This window comes from Pan paniscus, chromosome 3, assembly GCF_029289425.2.
Source record: "Pan paniscus chromosome 3, NHGRI_mPanPan1-v2.0_pri, whole genome shotgun sequence".
Taxonomy (NCBI): Eukaryota; Metazoa; Chordata; class Mammalia; order Primates; family Hominidae; genus Pan; species Pan paniscus.
Genome location: NC_073252.2, coordinates 64,789,581 through 64,811,019, shown reverse-complemented (window position 1 = coordinate 64,811,019; position 21,439 = coordinate 64,789,581).

The window sequence follows — 21,439 nt, the reverse complement described above, 5'->3', positions numbered from 1 at the left end:
ATCCATGGTTGGGCTCAGCTTTAAAAGATTTTATCTGAGATTCCTTGTGAAACAAACTTCAATGAAAGCAAACCTAAAAGGCCTATATGTAAATAATTATTCTTGCTGCACTTTGCGCAAATAATCATGCCAAGTATAAGACTAAAGTCTATTTTGCTAACCACTCAGTCCTATGTGTTTTGTTTTTTTAACAAACATGAGGACTGGAGAGAGAAATAATGTTTTAAAACTTATATGTCTCATTAACTTCTAAACTCATTAGTTTTTAAGTTTTTGCCTACATTTTAGACTAATCCTGCTTTTTCCTGTGAACATACTAGCAATCTCTGGCTGCAGCTCAGAAAGAACAAAAGGGCTAGATAATGTAGAAATCTGGATCAATATTTTAGTTCTGAGCAATTATCCTGCAAATCCTGCCAGGTGATGGAATAAATAGGGAATAAATAGGAGATTACTTTTGGGAATGTAAGACCAAGGAAGCTAACTAAAGTCAAGCACCCTTCACCCAAATCCTAGCAAGCATGACTATAACCACCAGTTATCTGGGTGTGTCACAAGACATCCTTTCCTCTTCCTTGTTGGAGGAGGACTCAGTTCCAGTTTCGCCTTAGCATCGGGCTTATGTTAAGGAGTCCATGCCACCTCCTGAGACACATTTTTGTGCCAGACTCAATTCTAAGCTTTGGGTCAAAGCCCTGGAAAGAAAACTGGATCTAAGAGATCCAGAGGTTAAAAGGCACAGCACAGGTAAGCATGACTGATTCCTGCCGCTTAAGCAAACCGCAAGCTTCCTGTTTCATGGATAAAGGATACTCACACTAATATCCATGGCAGAAATGAGGTTTAGGGAACTCCAAGGCTACTGACAGTAGGTAGGAAAGAGACAAAGGTGAGAGTGGATAATTTCTATTCGGTAGTCCCTTCTTGATTTCATGGGTTCAAGCTGCTTCAGCACTCATGGTTGTACCTGCCAAGGTCGCTGGAACTTGGGGATGCAAGGACGGAAGAGGGAAGAGGAAACTCTTCCCTGTCTCCCTCACATACCCTGGGTATCTGCTAGGAAGAGAAGAGAATCAGGGATGCCTGCTCCCCTCTTTCTAAATGGGTAGCCATTCGTCTTCAGTCTGTACCCCTTTAGAATGCATCCTGAACCTCTGGGACTCCTTTGAAAAAATGCCTTATTATTCCTTTCTCCTCCTCAGTCCTCTCTTCACTGATAGGTAATTGTGTCTCCATACTATGGGACACTCTCCTCAGATGCATCCTCCTAACTGGAAAGAGTTATTTTCCAAACCTTAAACTGGTTGGCTTAGGATTGGGGTCAGGGAAAGGGAACCCGTAAGTCCAACATGCCATCAAAAGGGTAAAGTTTTTTAGCCAGTTGGGCTTTTGGCCTCCCTCACCCTGTTCAAACTGGTAAAAGGCCTCAGGACTATTGAGCTGTCCTTATCCCTCCCCTTGTTTTATTTTGATACCTGATTTTTAATAACCTGGTTTGTGTGCTCTTGCCTTGAGGCCATCAAACTCTAAATGGTCATGCAACCAGAGCCTCTGAGGATGGCCCCTCCTGCTGGGAACCCTTAGATTGGCCTCTGAGGGAGCTCTGACTGCTGTTTCCCCAAACAGCGCTCCCTATCAGCAGGAAGCAGTTAGGATCAGTCTTTGTCCTTATCCTTATTCTTTTTTTCTTTTTATTTATTTATTTATTTTTTGTGACAGACTCTCACTCTGTCGCCCAGGCTGGAGCGCAGTGGCATGATCTCCTCTCATTGCAAGCTCCGCCTCCCGGGTTCACGCCATTCTCCTGCCTTAGCCACCGGAGTAGCTGGGACTACAAGGGCCCGCCACCACGCCTGGCTAAATTTTTTTCTTTTTTTTTTTTTTTTTTTTTGTATTTTTAGTACAGACGGGGTTTCACCTTGTTAGCCAGGATGGTCTAGGTCTCCTGACCTCGTGATCCGCCCGTCTTGGCCTCCCAAAGTGCTGGGATTACAGGCATGAGCCACTGGCCCAGTCGTCCTTATCCTAACGGCAGTTATATGTACTTATTTAGAGGGAGGAAATGAGACAGCCAGGTGGCAGGGAGTCCCTGGAGAAACTCTGACCAGCTTGCCCACTGAGGTGGAGCCTCTGGAAGTTCATGACATTTTCAGCAGAGAGGAGCCTGGCCCCTCCTCTTTCTGTGTGGAACCTGGGATTCAAGCTGAGGGAAGGAAGCGCTCTAGCAGGCACTCTGGCCTTGGGAGAGTCCCTGTTTCCTCCTTTTCACCCAATAAAACTCTGCCTTACTCATCATTAAAACTGTTTGCGAGCCTGAATTTTTGTGGCCATGGGACAAAGAACCACGACTTTAGCTGAACTAAGGAAAAGTCCTGCAATACTAACATGGCCCCCAAGATCTTCACCCCATGAGCAAAGTACCCTTTATAATCTCTTCTTGTGTGTAGGTGAGACCTTTGGATATGATCCATGTGTCTCCTTGATAGGTTACATTTTATGGGAAATATATTTGCAGATCCAATTAAGGGTTTTTAGTCACTTTGACTTTGAGTTAATCAAAAGAGGTGTGAGGGTAGACCTGATCTAATCAGGTGAGACTTTCAACAATGGTGTTATTCTTTTCCTAAAATCAGAGAAATTCTCCAGTTGGCTTTGAAAAAGTAGCTTCCATGAGTTCTGCAGCTCCAAGAAAATACATTGTGGCAACAACCACATAAGATTTAGAAGAACCTAGAGGTCCAGAAAGAAACAACATGGCTGACAGCTAGGCAGCAGTTTTAGGAGACCATAAGCAGAGGACTCAGGTTAACTATTCTGGATTCCTGGGGCATGGAAACAGTGAAATATTAATAATAAATGTATGTTGTTTTAAACCACTAAGTTTATGGTGCTTTGTTATGTAGCAATAGAAATATAATGTGAAAGGAAAGGGGAAGAAAAGAAAAGTAGAATTGTATGTTTAAAATTTTAATGTGCATACAAATCACCTAAAAGTCATGTCATGATGAAATGAAGATTATGACTTGGCAGATCTGAAGGGGGACATTAGGCTCCCAGGTGATGCTGATGGTGATGCTGCTGGTCCATGGGCCACACTTGGAGTAGCAAGGATTTTAACCATACAGCAAATTCAAAGTACAAAATAAAAACTATTTTGGTTTAGCTATGTCTACTCAGAAGATGAATATATATAACTGTATGTAAGTGCTAATTGAGGTATGAGGGCTTATATTTAAACACAAAATAAATAAAACTTTAAAAACATTCAATGTAAAATAAAGGGAGGAATGCATTAAAGGAGAATGATTCTACCAGAAAATCTAGGTAGATTAAAGCTACTGAAAATGCGTGTAAACCTTAATTTCAAATTTCTACCTAATATGACAATATTCTAATGAGAAGAGAAAAATGTTTTTCCTGGTTCTGGATTTCTAATCTGTAAGTTTTATAGAACTAATTTGTTCTATAGTATAAATTAGAGTTCTGATTATTCTCAATGGTTAAATTGATTTAGGTTAATCATCAAATCCCGCAGGCACATACTTCTATAGGCCTAATTTAAATTAGGGAGTCTCTGAGGCATATTCATATTATGGAAGCTCTAGCATTCTGTGTCTCAGTCTTCTTGTTCAATACTACTACATAGAGTAGTCCTTACCTGTGAAGATTGAGAAGGAACCAGGTGACCAAACACTGCCAAGGAGTAGGTGCCCTTGGCCCAGCCCCATGTTGTTCTTCCAATACATTTCAGAAAAATGCTTCAGATATAGGGGGAAATGTTTGGCTTTTTTTCAATAGCAATTCTCCCATCTGTGTTTATATCTTTTTTTTTTTTTCTTATTTCCACTGGTACCTTACTTCAGTAATTTTAACAATTGTTTACATTTAAAGTCCTACATCTCTTTTTAAAACATATTATTTTCTCGAAGTGTGTGAATATACTCTCCCATTAAAAAAGAAAACACAATCTTGTGTTTGATCCTCTATTTACCCTCTCATTTCTACCATATGTCTCTTCTTCCTTCTCTGCCAATACCCGTAGGTGGAGATGGAATGGCAAGTACACATTCTGTTACCACTTCCTTATTTCCTTAGCTCTTATTATTTCTTTTCAAGTAAGAGTTAATACTTCCATGTACCTATCTTAGCTCTCATAACTTTCTGACTTAGCATTTTTTATTTTCATATCTCCACCACAAGATCTGAAAATCCTTAAGGGTAAGAATACTCACACTTTTATTAATATCACCTGCAACCAACGCTTATCTCACTGCTTCCTACAAGGTGAACACCAAGCAAATATTTGGAAAGCAAAGAATCTTATAAAAAGTCATTCTATTTTTTTACATCCATATTATCTATGTTTACAGCGGCTGGATTTTAACAAATGTAATACATTTTTGTAACCAGAACCTAAAGTGTGTGAAAAAACATTGTCAACTCCATTGTTCTTCTTTTTAATCATAAATTTACCTCTTCAAGGGTTACCATTGATTTTAACAGCACAGATTAGTTTCAATATTTCTGTAACTTACAAAAAGCAAAATATATTGTTTTTACTCTTTTGTATCTGACATCTTTTAGTCAACTTTTTTGAGATTTATTCATATGTTGCTTATCATTATAAATTACCCATGTGTTAATATATGACAAAGTATGTCTAACTATTCATGGATATTTAAGAATTTTCTAGTTTGGAGCAATAAAGAATAGTGCTGCTATAAATAATTTTGTAGATGACTTTTGGTATCTATATTCATATTGCTAGATATATAGTTAGAAAAAAATATTTCATTATAGTATGTAATACATTATGCTTTAATAGACAAAGCTATATATTTCTCAGTTGTTAACGCAGAAATTACAATACACATTCTGGTTTTATTAGAATCAAACATGCATTACTTTTAGCATTTAATGCCACTAAAATTTTATATCTTTAGACTCAATTCATTTCTCACATTTCATGCTATTTTTATGTATAATAAATTTACATATGATTTGAACTTTCATGCTGTGTATCAAAATGTCATTCATCTAATAGTTTTAAGCCATTTATTATCTTAAAGATTCTGAAAGTCAGGAGTTCACGTACAAGAGTATTATCTTAAAGATTCAGGAGTCAGGAGTTAGCTGAGTTCTCTGCTCAGAGTCTCAAAAGAATGTTAGCAACTTGTCAGACAGCTGTACTCTTATCTGGAGGCTCAACTGGGAAAGAATTCGCTTTCAAGAGCACTTAAGTTGTTGTAGTACTCATTTCCTTTTGGCCGAAGAACTGGGAGCCCTGGCTTCTTGCTGACTGGAGGCTGGAGGAAACCTTCAGCTCCCTGGGGCTCTTTTAAGTTCTCAGAAGCTGACTATTCTTCCTAGAAGATTACTGCTATTCCTGGCCTCATGCCTTCCTCCATCATGGCTACTTAGTGAGGGGAGTCTGGAGAGCAAATATACTAAAAATATGGAGTATTATGTAACATAACACAATCATGGAGTTGAATCCAATCTCTTTGCTATATTATCTTATTTTTGAGCAAGTTATAGATTCTACCCACAGTCAAAGGGAAGGGATTACACAAGAGAATACTAGAAAGTGAGGACTTTTGAAGGCCTCCTGTGGTCTACTACATTTCACAGTCTATCAAATGTTGTGCTGTATACTCCATAGTCAATTGTATTTACCTGCATATATTTACCCTTTTTGGTTTTCTTCACCTCTTTGTGTATTTCCAAATTTCTTGGTTGTATTATTTGCTTCTAGAATTACATTCTATTGTTTATTTCCAAATTTATTTTGTTTCTAGTTCATCTGTGGTTATCAACAAATTCAATCTTTATCTACATTTAAAAAATGTATTTTCCACTTTTGAGATTCTTTTTGTTGTTGTTGTATAGAATTCTAGAATGCAAGTTATTTTCCATTAGCAACTTAAAGATGTTATTCTATAACCTTCTAGCTTTTATTACTTTACTTGCAAAGCCAGCTGTCCATCATAATTATTCTTTAAAATGAAATATTTCTTTTTGTCTGACTACTTTTTACCTTTTATTGAATATCCTTTATATTCTGTTCTGTTCTGTTTCTATTTTTTACTCTCTATGATTTAATTTGGATATATGTAATACAACAGTCTTGTATTGTACTATTTCCAATCTACTGTTAAAAAACATTTATTATTACAGTTGTCATTTTTTAGATCTATTAGGTCTCATTTATTTTATTTCAATTACTCTTTTTTGAATTTTTTGCTTTTTCCATTTTATTTATTTATTAACTTCTATTTTAAGTTCATAGGTACAAATACAGGTTTGTTACATAGGTAAATTTCTGTCATGGGGTTTGTTGTACAGATTATTTCATCACCGAGGTATTAAGCATAGTACTTATCAGTTTTTTCTAATCCTCTCCCTCCTCTCACCCTCTGAAAGGCCCCAGTGTGTGTAACTCCGCCTATGTGTCCGTGTGTTCTTTTTCTTGATTAAAATCTTTTTTTTAAATGATTGCAACATTTATTTTAGATTGAGTGGGCACTTGTGCAGTTTCGTCATGTGTATGTATATTGCATGACACTCAAGTTTGTGGTAAGAATGACCCCCATTACCCAGGATGTGAGCATAGCACCCATTGGGTAGTTTTTCAGCCTTTGTCTCCCTCTCACTCTCCATCCACTAGTAGCCTATTATTATTATTATTATTATTCCTATCTTTATGTGCATGTGTGCCCAATATTTAGCTCCCACTTTTAAGTGAGAACATGTGGTATTTGGTTTTCTGTTCTTAAATTAATTCACCTAGAATAATGGCCTTCAGTGGCACCTACATTACTGCAAAGGACATGATTTTGTTCTATTTTATGACTGCATAGTATATTTGATATAAATATGTTCTATTTTATGGCTGCATAGTATATTTGATTACTGCAAAGGACATGATTTTGTTCTGTTTTATGGCTGCATAGTATTCCATGGCATATGTGTGCCATATTTTCTTTATCCAATCCACCATTAATAGGTACCTAGGTTGATTCCTAATCTTTGCTATTGAGAATAGTGCTATGATAAATGTACTACTGCATATGTTTTTTTGGTAGAACAATTTATTCTTCTTTGGATATACACCCAGCAATGGGATTGCTGGATTAAACGCTAGTTTCATTTAACTTTAGAAATCTCCAAACTTCTTTCCGTAGTGACTGAACCAATTTACATTTCCACCAACAGTATAAGCCTTCCTCTTTTTCTACAGCCTTGTCAGCATCTATTATTTTTGACATTTTAATAATAGCTATTCGGACTGGTGTGGTGGTATCTCATTTTCGTTTTGATTTTTGTTTCTCTGATCATTTAGTAAAGTGGAGCATTTTTTCCATGTTTATTGGCCACTTGTATGTCTTCTTTTAAAAAGTGTCTGTTTATGTCCTTTGCCCATTTTATAATGAGGTTATCTGGTTTTTGCTTCTTAAATTGTTTAAGTTTCTTATAGATTCTGCATATTAGACCTTGTCAGATACATAGTTTGAGAAGATAGTCTCTCATCCTGTGGATCGTCTGTTTACTTTGTTTCTTGCACTGTGCAGAAGTTTCTTTAGTTTAATTAGGTCCCACTTGTCAATTTTTGTTACTGTTGCAATTGTTTTTGAGGGCTTAGTCATTTTCTTTTTGCCAAGACTGATGTCTAGAGAGGCATTTCCTAGGTTTTCTTATAGGACATTTCTAGTTTGAGATCTTAGATTTAAAAGTTTATTTCATCTTCATTTAATTTTTATATATGGTGAATGTTGGGAGAACAGTTTCATTCTTCTGTATGTGGCTAGCCAGTTATCCCAGCATTATTTATTGAGAAAGAGGCCTTTCCTCATTGTTTATTTTTGTTGACTGTGTTGAAGATTAGTTGGCTTTATTTGTGGATTCTCTGTTCTGTTCTATTGGTCTGTGTGTCTGTTTTCCTACCAGGATCATGCTGTTTTGGTTACTATATTAGTCTGTTTTCCTGCTGCTGATAAAGACATTCTTGAGACTGAGCAATTTACGAAAGAAAGAGGTTTAATGGCATTACATTTCCACATGGCTGGCGAGCCCTCACAATCATGGTGGAAGGCAAGGAGAAGCAAGTCACATCTTACACAGATGGCAGCAGACAAACAGAGAGAGAACTTGTGCAGGGAAACTCCCCTTTACAGAACCATCAGATCTCGTGAGGCTTATTGAATATCATGAGAACAGTATGGGAAAGACCTGCCCCCATGATTCAATTACTTCCCACTGTGTCCCTTCCACAACATGTGGGAATTCAAGATAAGATTTGGGTGGGGACACAGACAAAAAATATCCATTACTGTAGCCTTATTATATAGTTTGAAGTCAGGTAATGTGATGCCTCCAGCTTTGTTCTTTTTCTTAGGATTGCTCTGGCTATTCTGGCTCTTTGTTAGTTATGCATGAATTTTACAATAGTTTTTTTTGTGTGTGTGAAACATGACATTGGTAGTTTGACAGAAATAGCATTTAATCTGTACATTAATTTGGGCAGTATTACCATCATAATGATATTGATTCTTCCAATCCATGAGCATGGAATTTTTTTTTTATTTGTCTGTGTCCCCTATGATTTCTTTCAGCAGTGTCTTGTAGCTCTCTTTGTGGAGATCTTTCACCTTGGTAACATGTATTCCTAGGTATTTTACGTTCATGTGTGTGGCTATTGTAAATGAGATTGCATTCTTTATTTGGCTTTCAGGTTGAATGCTGTTGGTGTATAATAATACTACTGATGTGTTTACATTGATTTTGTATCCTGAAACTTTAGTAAAGTCACTAATCAGTTCTGCAAGCCTTTTGGTGAAGTCTTTAGGGTTTCCTATGTATAGAATCATATAATCTGCAAGAGAGATAAATTGACTTCTTTTCCTATTTAGATGCCTTTTATTTTTTCTCTTGCCTGATAGCTCTGGCTGGGATTTCTAGTACTATACTGAATAGGAGTGGTGAGAGTGGGCATCCTTTTCTCGTTCTAGTTCTTAGGGGACATGATATCAACATTTGTGCATTCAGTATGATGTTGGCTGTGGGTTTGTTATAGATGGTTTGTACCATTTTGAAGTATGTTCTTTCAATGCCTGATTTGTCTGAGCATTTTTGGAGGATGTTGGATTTTATTGAAAGCCCTTTCTCCATTTATTCAGATGATTCTATGGTTTTTGTTTTTAATTCTGTTTATGTGGTGAATCACATTTATTGATTTGTGTATGTTAAACTGACTTGGCATCCCGGGAATAAAGCCTTCTTGATCGTGGTAAATTTACACTGATGTACTGCTGAACTCAGTTTACTAGTCTTTTGTTGAGGATAATTCCATCTACGTTAATCAAGGAACTTGGTTTGTAGTTCTTTTGTTGTTCTTTGCCAGATTTTGATATCAAGGTGATGCTGGCTTTATAGAATAAGTTAGGGAGGAGGCACTCTTTAATTTTTTTGAATAGTTTCAATATAATTGATAGCAGCTCTTCTTCGTACTTTTGATATAACTTGTCTGTGAACTCATCTGGTTCAGGGATTTTTGATTTGTAGGTATTTTATTATGGATTCAATTTCAGAACTTGATGTTATTCTGTTCAAGATTTCAATTTCTCCCTGATTCAATCTTGAGAGGTCTTGAGAGGTTATGTTTCAGGAATTTATCCATTTTCTCTAGATTTTCTAGTTTGTGTGCATGGAAATTTTTCATAATTGTCTTTGAGAATCTTTTATATTTCTGTGAGATCAGTTGTAATATCGCCTGTGTAATTTCTAATTGTGTTTATTTGGATTTTCTTTCTTTTTTATTTGTTAATCTAGCTTGTGGTCTATTGTTCATTTCTTCAAAGACCAATTTTTGGTTTTATTGATTCTTTGTATGGATTTTTGGATCTCAATTTCACTCAGTTCTGCTATGATTTTAGTTGTTTATTTTCTTATGCTTGCTTTAGGCTTAGTTTGTTATCTTTTTGTGGTGTTTGGATTAAGTTATGTTTTATTTGATTTAAGAATAGTAACCACTGCTCTTTTTTGTTTTCTGTTTGTGTTATGGATATTTCTCCATCCTTTTACTTTGAGGCTATAGATGTTGTTACATGTGAGGTGTGTTTCTTGAAGACAGCAGATCATATACATATATACAAAATTTTATATATATATAATTTTATATATATAAATTTTTATATATATGTATATATTTTTTTCTTTAGTATTGACTTTGAATAGTCTGGTGACTATATGCTTTGTTGACATTCTATATATATATATATATATATATATATATATATACAGCTTGCTACTCTGTGCCTTTTAAGTGGGGTATTTAAACCATTTCATTCAAGGTTAATATTGACATGTGAGGCTTTTGATTCTATTGTGAAGTTGTTAGCTGGTTGATTTTTAGTTTCTATTGTGTGGTTGCTCTATGGGGTCTGTGGGCTGTGTACTTAAGTGTGTTTTGTGGTAGCAGGTATCGTTCTTTTATTTCCATGGTTAGAGCTTCCCAAAACATCTCTTGTAAGGCTGTTCCAGTAGTAATAACTTCCCTTAGTTCTTGCTTTTCTTAAAAAGATTTTATTTCTCCTTTGCTTATGAAGCTTAGTTTGATTGGATATCAAATCCTTGGTTAGAATTTCTTTTCTATAAGAATGCTGAAAATTGGCCATTATTCTGCTCTGGCTTGTAAAATTTTTATTAAGAAGACCACCATTAATCTTACTGGGTTCCCTTTTTGTGAGATCTGACCTTTCTCTCTAGCTGTCTGTAAGATTTTTTCTTTAGTATTGACTTTGAATAGTCTGGTGACTATATGCCTTGTTGATGTCCATTTTCTATAGTATCTTACAGGTGTTTTCTGGATTTCTTATATCTGAATGTCTACTTCTCTAGCAAGATTAGGAAAATTTTATTGAATTGTTTAATCAAATGTGTTTTTCAGGTTGTTTACATTTTCTCCTTCTCTCTTAGGAATGTCAGTAATTCATAGGCTTGATCACGTTACATAATTCAATATTTCTTGAAGACTTCTTTATATTTTGGAATTTTTTTTCTTATTTCTGACTGACTGAGTTAGCTCAAAAAACCAGAATTTGAGCTTTGAAATTATTTCCCCTGCTTGATCTAGTCTATTGAAAAAGCTTTCAAGTGTATTTTAAAATTTCTTGAGTTTTTTAATTCCAAAAGCTCTGATTGATTTCTTTGTAAAATATTTATATCTTATTTCATTTCTCAGATTGCTTTAGAAGTTTCCTTGTTTTTATTTTCAAACTTTTCTTGGATCTCATTCAGCTTCCTTGCAATCTGTGCTTTGAATTCCTTATCTGTCATTTCATCATTTCTGAGTTTTCAGTTTGGTTAGGTAGCATTGATGGCAAGCTAGTGACCCTTTGGTGCTGTCAAAATGTTCGGATTTCTCGTGGTGTCAGAATTCTTGCACTGGTTTCTTCCTTTATTGAGATTTTGCCACTTCTAATATTGTCATTATTTTTGTGTGGATAGGATTTATTTTCTTTCTTTCTTTTCATATAATATTATTGGTTATATTACTGCTTTCCATTTCCCCCCTCCCTAGGGTATGTGACTGTAGAGGATGTTGGGTAAAGTCTTTTGGCTTTGTTTCTATAGCCCTATAAACTTTTGTTGGCAAGTTTTATATTGGGCTGTGTATTCAACCTACAGGCCAGTAGATGGCATTATGGGTAAGAGCCAGCTGTGGCCAAAAGAGATATATACTTCATCCTTGTTTACTGGGAGAATTTCTGTTGCCTCAGGCAATGGGCTGATCTGTGGAGTGCACAGTGGTCTGAGCTCCCTATTCAGTCCCTAGATGGGAACCAAGATGGGAGGGGCTAAATGAGTCAAGCCTGCCTATAGGTCCCCAGATGGTAGTCACAAGCACCAGTACTGAAAGAGAATCCAGTGGGTGGCCACAAAATACCCAGTGATATGTGTAAGCATGGAGCTTCAATTTTTCCTTGGCTTCAAGTTCAAGATGCCTGGAGAGCTTCCTGGGAATAAAGTGTAGACAGTATCACTGCACCATGGTCTCTACACAGGAAGGGTACGGTAGGAAGGGTACGATTACTCAGCCTGCTAATCCAGGTAAATAGGTGCTCAGAATGCCTGGAGATATACTTGGGCATGGAATGGAGAGGGCCCCTGTGCACCATGGTCTCTGTGGAGGAACAGTGAGGTAGCTCAGGCTGATGATCCAGGCAAGCAGGTACTCTGCACACCTGGAGATGTGCCTAGGCATGGAGCATAGAGGGCCCTGCTCCACAATGGTCTCTGAATAGGAAAGGTGGGCAATTCAGACTGCTGATTCAGGTGACAAGTGCTCTAACTGCCTGGAGATCTGCCAGAACATGGAGTAGAAATGGCCCCGCTTCACCATTGTCTCTGCACAGGAATGGTGAGATGGCTCAGAATTCTGATCTGGGGAAGTGGGTTCTCTGACTGCCTGAAAGCTTTCCTGAGCAAGGAGTAGAGAGGGTCCTGTTACACCATTGTCTTTGCACAAGAAGAATGGGGTGGCTGCTTATGCAGATGAGCAGGTGTTGTGAATACCTGGAGCTATGGCTGAGCATGAAGAGAAAAAAGCCCTGCTACACTATTTCAATTATTAAAAAAGATTATCCATTATTTTTGTTAATTTTCCTCATTGATCTTCCCTGTTTTTCTAAAGTTTATATATATACACACACATATATTTAGATGGAGTCTTGCTCTGTCGCCAGGCCGGAGTGCAGTGGCATGATCTTGGCTCACTGCAACCTTAGCCTTCTGGGTTCAAGTGATTCTCCTGCCTCAGCCTCCTGAGTAGCTGGGACTAGAGGCACGTGCCACCATGCCCAGCTAATTTTTTTTGTATTTTTAGTAGAGATGGGGTTTCACCATGTTGGCCAGGATGGTCTCCATCTCTTGACACCTGCCTCGGCTTCCCAACATTTTTTATATTAAAAAAAATAAAAATATAAAAAATTAAAAAAAATACTTACAAATTTTTGTTTCTAGAGATGGTATCTCACTTATTGCCCAGGCTGGCCTCAAACTCCTGGCTTCAAGTGACCCTTCCACCTAAGCCTCCAAAATTGCTGGAATTACAGGCTTGCTTGCCACCATGTTTGGCCTTCTTAAACATATTAATGATAGTTATTTTAAAGTCTTTGTCTGCTAAGTCTAGTATCTACATCAAATGAGGTTCTACTACTGTCTGCCTTTTCTATTGATGATAGGTCACATTCTGCTGCTTTATTTTTATATTTTGTAATTTGGGTTAATATTCTAGCAGTATGCAAAAAGAAACAAAGCAGAGAAAACAAACCTACAGATTGCAGGGGCTTCATATGATAAAACTTCCTATTGGAGAAGGTTTGCCTTTTTCACATTTAGTTGAGGGAATGACTACTTTAATCCTTTTAGAAATTACTCTAGATTGAAACTGGGTTGTATTTTAGTAAAACTAAGCCTTTTTGAGGTGCACTTCTGTTCTTAGTGTATGGCCAGCCCAGGCTTCTGATTGAAAACCTGTCAGATCTCTGTATTCACAAAAATTAAAGACTGTGGAATATCCAGCTGTGATCATAATATCTGCACGTTCAGTTTGCAGCCCATCTCTTCAGCCTCACAGCCCAGGCAAATATCCCAGATAACTTCAAACCTGGCAAAATCTGGAGGTCGGGACCTACAGTGAGTTAAAGGCATATCTTTATCATAACTGTTCTTTGTTTCCTAACCATAGTGAGACATGGGAAGATGTTATTTCATTTTCTTTAAAAAATAAACATTAAGCTCTAGTTTTAAACCTAACTTAACCACCATCTGCATAGCATTAAAATCAGCAAACATGCCCAGGAAAACTATTCGATGGATATAATTAGTTTGCATAAAATAGGGTTTTTTCAATTCTGGAATTTGGTTCATCTAATACTTCTTCTAGACAATGTTGATGACTTTAAAATATGATTTTTATAATTTTTGTAATTCATCTTTTTTCCAGTAGCTGTAGTGAGTATGGGTTTGCTATGAATTAGTATAGTGTACTCAAAAGCAGGAGCCAAAACTAATTTACGTTTTACAGATAACGTTTCTAAAATTACATCATTTATTCATTTATTATCAGGGGATAAGAAAATTGCCTTATGTTATCTACTCATCTTTTTTAATTGACTTTTTTTTTTAGCTTTTTGTTATTCACAATGGGTGATTTTTATCTTGCTATCTTTTAACGTTAAAGATTCTGAGGTGATTTAGGAAATGGTAAACCCACAGGGTACAGTTAAAGTGATTCTGAAAAGAGGCAAATAATGGGAATCTTGAATTTGAAAGAATACATTCTCTTCATATCACCCTTTTCCCCACATCTGTATATTTTAATAATTGCTTGACCAATTGCTGTTCACCTTATCCAGACTTTAGGACCTTGAGCTCTTTATTTTGTGTTCAATTATTCCAGAAATTTTGGCTTTATTATTACTTTTATCCATGTCAAATTAGTGGTTTTGCGTGATTCTTTATGTAAGTATCAACTGTATAAATTAAAACATGAATCTAATACTTAATATTCTTTTAAAGATTTTTATTAAAATGGTGGCCTTAGCATGTCTATCCAAATTGATAGATAAATAGAAAGTGGTTGAGAGTTTAGGTTCTGGAGCCAGACTGAGTTTTAATCACTTTTCTACCTTTTCTTAGTTATGTGATTATGAGGAAATAAATTAGTTGATATTTCTATGCCTCTGAATCTTCACCTGGTTAATAGGAATAATATTTTTATCATTTTTAGATTTTTACATTAGAGGGTTCAACAAAAATTGTGAAAAGCACTTATGACAGTGCCTGGAACATTGTACTTACATAAAAAGTAATATGCCTTTTCATTATTACCTATGCAATTTTTCACATAGCCTAATTTATACACATATATTCACAACTGTTAGAATAATCTTCTTTGGCTTTCTTTTTTCTTTCTTTTTTTTTTTTTTGGGTGGAGTTTCGCTCTTGTTGCCCAGGCTGGAGTGCAATGGCGCCATCTCAGGCTCACCGCAACCTCTGCCTCCTGGGTTCAAGCAATTTTCCTGCCTCAGCCTCCTGTACTTTGGCTTTCTAACTCCTAAAGCTATAGTAAAACATAAGTCCTGATTAAAGTTAAAAATAAATGTAACCTTATTTTATAAGATACTATCAAATCCTGCAATGGCAGTAATTCCTAGTTGCTTATTCTACTGTTCTTTCAAAGAAGAATCTTCCCATTTTATTCAAATAGAGGAGATACGGCAAATGTTTATTAGAAAATAAGTATTACAGTTCTCAGTGTCTCTTAGAATTATCTGCAGGCGAGAGACACAAGAATTCACTAAGTGGGGCTAATAAGTAAGTTTTCAAAAGAATACATTCTAGGTGGTCTGTATGTTTTGTATTTCGTTCTTACCTTTTTTTTCCTGATGGAAGCCTAGCACACTGGCTGGAGGTAAAGTAACAGTCTTGAAACCATAAGTTGAAAATAATGAAAACAAATATCATGTTTCAAGGATGGCTTCATTGAGAGACAGAAAATGACTAAGCCCTGGTTGGCAAATATGGACTTACTGTATTAGCCCTTACTATATTATACCAACATAGTGCCTGTGAGAAAAATAAAACTGTTTGGTTAAGCTATTATAAAACTAGTTTTCCATTATATTTCAACAAGAAATTGAGAAAGAGAAGGCAGGAGGAACTGGAAATCCAGTTCAAAGAAGTCGTTTCACAGTTTTAATTATTTGACTTGCCAAAGTTTTTTATTCCAAGATTTTAAATGAAATACAAAATACTAAAAATGTAATAACTGTGTTACTAACAAGACTGATACAGCTATTTAAATTATTTAATTAAGTCATTCATATTCTGGTAGAAGCATCTAATGCTATATGCATGCTTGAATCAAGTGTAAGGCACACAGCAGTGGTAATAAGAGGAAAGTCAATGAATGCATTCTTAAACTGTACAGGATTTTAAATTCCTGAGACCATTTCACTCATTTCACTTGTAAAAGGAGCAAAATTTCCAATACAGGTATTTTAATTTTATGTATAATGTGATTCTGGGCTTTTGGGGATGAACATTTATCACATTTCTCACTTCCTCAATTTTTCTTACTTTTCTTCTGTGATGGTATTATAATAGTTACATCTAAATTACAGAACCTGAAGCTTTTGCTATTAGTGTCAAAACCTGGCATATTAAAGCACATATTAATCACATATTTATGGAATAAAATTGATTTATTTTTAGTCATTTGCAAGTGATTCGTACTTTATAATTGAAATACATTGCATCTTTTTAGAATTTCAATAGATTTTCAGGTAAATGAACCTACATTTACCTTGTTGAGTTAGAAAGATATTTGAGAGAAAATAACTGCATTTTGCAACGAAATATATAAAAGATTTGAGATGTTAAAACGCCATCCAAATCTGCCTAAGATCATGTACCTATGGAATTACTTTTAAAAAGAAGGGACCTTATGCAAAGTGCTATGAAATATACACACATTATTCAAAAACAAGCAGATAAATAAATAAACTAGTTTGTTAAATATATACAACGGTAGATATTTCCAGCCAAATTTTTAGACACCATGTATGTAATCATGTCTGTAATACAAGCCACTTGACTGTGTATGGTTATTCAACCATCTGTGGGTAAGAAGCACGAAAACATTCATAAGATCTCCTATTCCTATCATTTCTACCATTCCCATCCTTGCTTCCTTTCCTTATCTTCTAGCATGCAAATGTTGGAATCAAAGGAAATGGAGCAGCAAGGAGAAAGAGGTGACACTTGGAAACATCATGACAGTTCCTGCGAAGGAGGAAGCCAGTTAGTGGAGGTGGAGCAAAGAACTATGGGCAAAGGAGGTAGCCAGTTTGTGGAGGTGGAGCAAAGAAGTAGTGAGAAGAGGAAGTTCTAAGAATGGTTGGGAGGCCGGGTGTGGTGGCTCACTCCCATAATCCCAGCACTTTGGGAAGCCGAAGCGGGCAGATCACAAGGTCAGAATATCGAGACCATTCTGGCTAACACGGTGAAACCCTGTCTCTACTAAAAATACAAAAAATTAGCCGGGCATGGTGGTGGGTGCCTGTAGTCCCAGCTACTTCAGGAGGCTGAGGCAGGAGAATGGTGTGAACCCAGGAGGCAGAGCTTGCAATGAGCCAAGACTGCACCAGTGCACTCCGGCCTGGGCAACAGAGCGAGACTGTCTCAAAAAAAAAAAAAAAAGAATGGTTGGGAGATTTAGGCAATGAAGTTAATTAAGGAAATAATATTGAGGATAATGAGAGGCAGATTTCTCATGGTCTGCAAAAAGATTTACAAAATAGAAATGAGTAGGGCTACATACAGATGTAGACATAGGTATACAAATAGGTATATGTATAGTATATATATGTGGATATACATATAGGTGTGGATGTGTCTGTGTACATATGTATGCATAAATGTATGTGCATGTGTGTGTATATATTATATTAGTATAAGCATAGACATTTTTTGTATAGATGAATTTACATATATGTAAGTAAACAATGTACATACTAGAGAGAGAGTGCATGCAAATGAGGTAAAATTTTAATAACTAAGGAATCTGAGTAAAGGAAATGTTGAAATTCTTTGTCCTGTCATTGACATTTTTCCACTTTTATCTATATTTGAAGCTATTTCAAAATTTTAGAAAAAAGCAACTTTACAAAAATGAACAAACTCCCTTAGAAATGATACATGTTTTCCATAGATTTCTTTTAAAAAAGTACTTTGAACATTATTCATATTGGCCAAGGATTACTACAGCAAAATGATATAAAGTGGCTGATATTAATTTTTAATAAAATTTACATTCAACAGGCAATTCCTGAATCTCCAACCTCATTCAACTATGAGACTGGCTTAGAAGAAGCTTTTCAGGTAAAAAATAAAAATTGGAGCTTTCTGGCCAAGTTTTAAAAATGTTACTTAAAATATTTTGACAGCTGAAAACTAATACCATCTGATGCCTAGAAAACCTCATTCTTATTGTGTTTATTCTTAGTTTTGATCAGGAATATCCTAAAGCTATCTTCAAAGATTTTAAAATGAGGACACATTCAGCATCGCAAGGGTGACTTTTAAGAAATCATTTTTAAGACTTTTTAACTTGTGACAAGGCAGGAGCACCATCATCTCCAACAAACACCATCACTTTAAGTTCCAGCTCCCTTTCTAGTCTCATGCATTTCAAGGAAGTCACTTTTCTTCTAACTACAAGCAGCCAGCAAAAGCAGGCAGTAAAACACAGATAAGACAGCTTGGGCAAGGAGGGAGGTGGGGGGAAGTCTCTTGGGTAACTGCCAAACTTCACCCACACACAATGGGTCCAAGTAAAACAGTGGGCCTTAATAAGCACATTTCTTTCCCTTCAGGTGCGCTAAGATAGGGAAGCTGAAAGCAGACTCAGGCAGGGTATGCCTGCAGCTGCAGAAAGATGTATGTGAAGAGACACACAACTCTCCCTCCCAGATAAGCATAACAAAGAGACACAGAAGCAGTACAAACCTATAATAAACTCTCTCACCCTAAATCCTTAAACTCTTAGTCTGTAAGAGAGTGTGCCTCTGACCTAACATGGCCAGAAGCCCCTCTCAGGTTTGTTTTCTCTAAAATAAACCTGTCTTGACTGGTGAGCCACGTTTTGTGTTTCTTTCCTCTTTCTTTAATTCTTAGAAATTGAGCACCAACAAATCTCTATTACACGACCTTTCACAAAAGACAAATAATATGGATATAAAAAATCTTGTCCCAAGAACTACACACATAGTATACAAGCAACAAATACTTGTGATTGATTGTTTAGATAAAATCATTTAGTAAGCTGGCCCCTTTAAGGTATAGCCAATTGGCTGAAATTGACCAAATTTAACAACAATATAATATCCACTGATTAAATAGTTAACTAGTCTTTTAAGATTATTCTTTTTAGTATAATAGCATTCAACTAGTATTTTAAGATTATTCTTAACTAGTTAACTAGTCTTTTAAGATTATTCTTTTTAGTATAATGGCATTCAACTACAATAGAATCTTCTGATATAATAATATCAATAATAAGAACAATAAAGAAAATCACAGAAATTGCCTTTTATGGATGGTCTATAGTATTTATACTAGGCAATTATTTAATAAAATATTCATAATAACATTGGAGGTTGAAAAAGAAAGTCAATTAATATTTTATGAGTAATTTATTTGTCTGGTAGTATTTCAGATATTTTAAATATGTTATTTCATATTTAATGCTTTAAGGAGTATAACAGAGACAAAATTAAATCTCAAGTTCATATCACTAACAAATATCACTGTGAGAAATTGAACTGATATACAATTTAAAAATTCATGTTCATTTAATCATAATGTGTTGAGTGTAACAATACAATATGCATTAATTATATGAAAAAATATAAATCTTGTCGGTCAGAAAGCGGTAAACATTAGTCCAAAGTATTTTCAGTTTGTAGGAAGTTTAAAAAGATTTAATATATGGGGCCAGGTGCAGTGACTCACGCCTGTAATCCCAGCACTTTGGGAGGCCGAAGCAGGCGGATCACAAAGTGAAGAGATTGAGACCGTCAACACAGTCAAACCCTGTCTCTACTAAAAATACAAAAATTAGCTGGGTGTGATGTGCACACGTGTAGTCCCAGCTACTTGGGAGGCTGAAGCAGGAGTATCGCTTGAACCTGGGAGGCAGAGGTTGTAGTGAGCCAAGATTGCGCCACTGCACTCCAGCCTGGTGACAGAGTGAGACTCCATCTCAAAAAAAAAAAAAAATTAATATATGGTTCCTGTTTTTTTTTTACTTATAAGGATATTAGAGAGATAAAACAAAAAATAAGCATCACTGATAGATACATTAAATATATATTCAACATAGATATTTTAAGTACTTAAGAGTGATACAGTAAATTATTTTGAAATTTGAATAAAAGGAATATTTTTTAAATTTTTATGGAGAAAGGGGAGTATGATCTGGACTCCTAGCTAATCTAATTATCTTTCTTTTTTTAGTATTACTTAGTAGAGAACAAATTTCAAAATTCAAGAGGTGCTGGGAAAGTTGCTCATTCTAGTAATATAAAATCAACTGTCAGAGTTCCTCTGTTAAGAAGGCTTTTAAAAACAGTTTTATTGAGATAGAATTGCAACAATTATACTCAATACATGATATAAATAAAACCATAGACCAGAGCATACACTACTTATGTCTGAGTTTTTTCACTCATTAAGATTATTTTGTGGTTCATCTCTGCTTTGGGGTATATCAAAAGTTTATTCATTTTTATTGCTGAGCAGTGTTTCATTATATTGATACATCACAGTTTTTTAATTCATTCACCTCTTGTTGGCCATTTGAATTGTTTCCAGGTTTTGATTACTACACACAAAGTTACTGTAAATATTTTTGTAAAGCTTCTTCTATGGACATATGCTTTCATCTCTTTTGAGTAAATGCCTAAAAGCAGAATGGGTGGTCAAATGGTAAGTATATGTTTAACTTTTTAAGAAAATGCCAAATTGTTGTCCAGTGTGATTGTAACATTTTACATCTTCATCTGCAGTGTATGAGATTCCTAATTTTTCCACATACTTATCAATACTTGATGAAGCCAATCTTTTTAACATTAACCATTTTAATAGGTTTGTAGTAATGTTTACTCTTAAACAGATACCTGGAGGATTCCATGATTTAATATTTATACAATTTGAGTGGTATTAATTATATGTTTTAAAGAAGATAAAATGTACTCCCTTTATGTATCGTAAACCATATTGCCAATGATTGTTTAACTATCATTTGTATACAACGATGTTTATATAATAAAAGAACCTTGTAAAATTTTCTACCAGAAGTGGAAGAAAATTCTTAGGGAATCAGTCTAATTTATTTTATACATGGAAAGAAGTTGCCAGCATTTTATAAGTTTCAAGATAGAATGATATGCTATGGTTTTTCATACCCATTACTTATTAACTTTTATTATCCTTACAAATATATGACACCTGTTTTCTTATAACTTAAAAATTTGACATTCAGGTGTTCTACATTTTCTTTTATTCTTGGTTAGGCAAAATTTTAAAAAATGTATTATGTCTTTTAAACTTTTATTCTTTTAAGGAACACAAAAAGCTATGCTAAACAAACAATTCCAATATAAATATCACCATTTGTATGTATTGCATTTTTATCTTATTTTAATTTTTGAGTGCTGTTCATTAAGAAATTTTATTTCATTTTTAAAGTGAGACATAGAATGTATCTGCTTCTCTGATGACTAATATGCCTACAATATATATGAAAGCAGAATTTAAATGAATATAAACCACTCAATGTTTAGGAGTGGGATGTAAAAATGGTTTGTCAAGT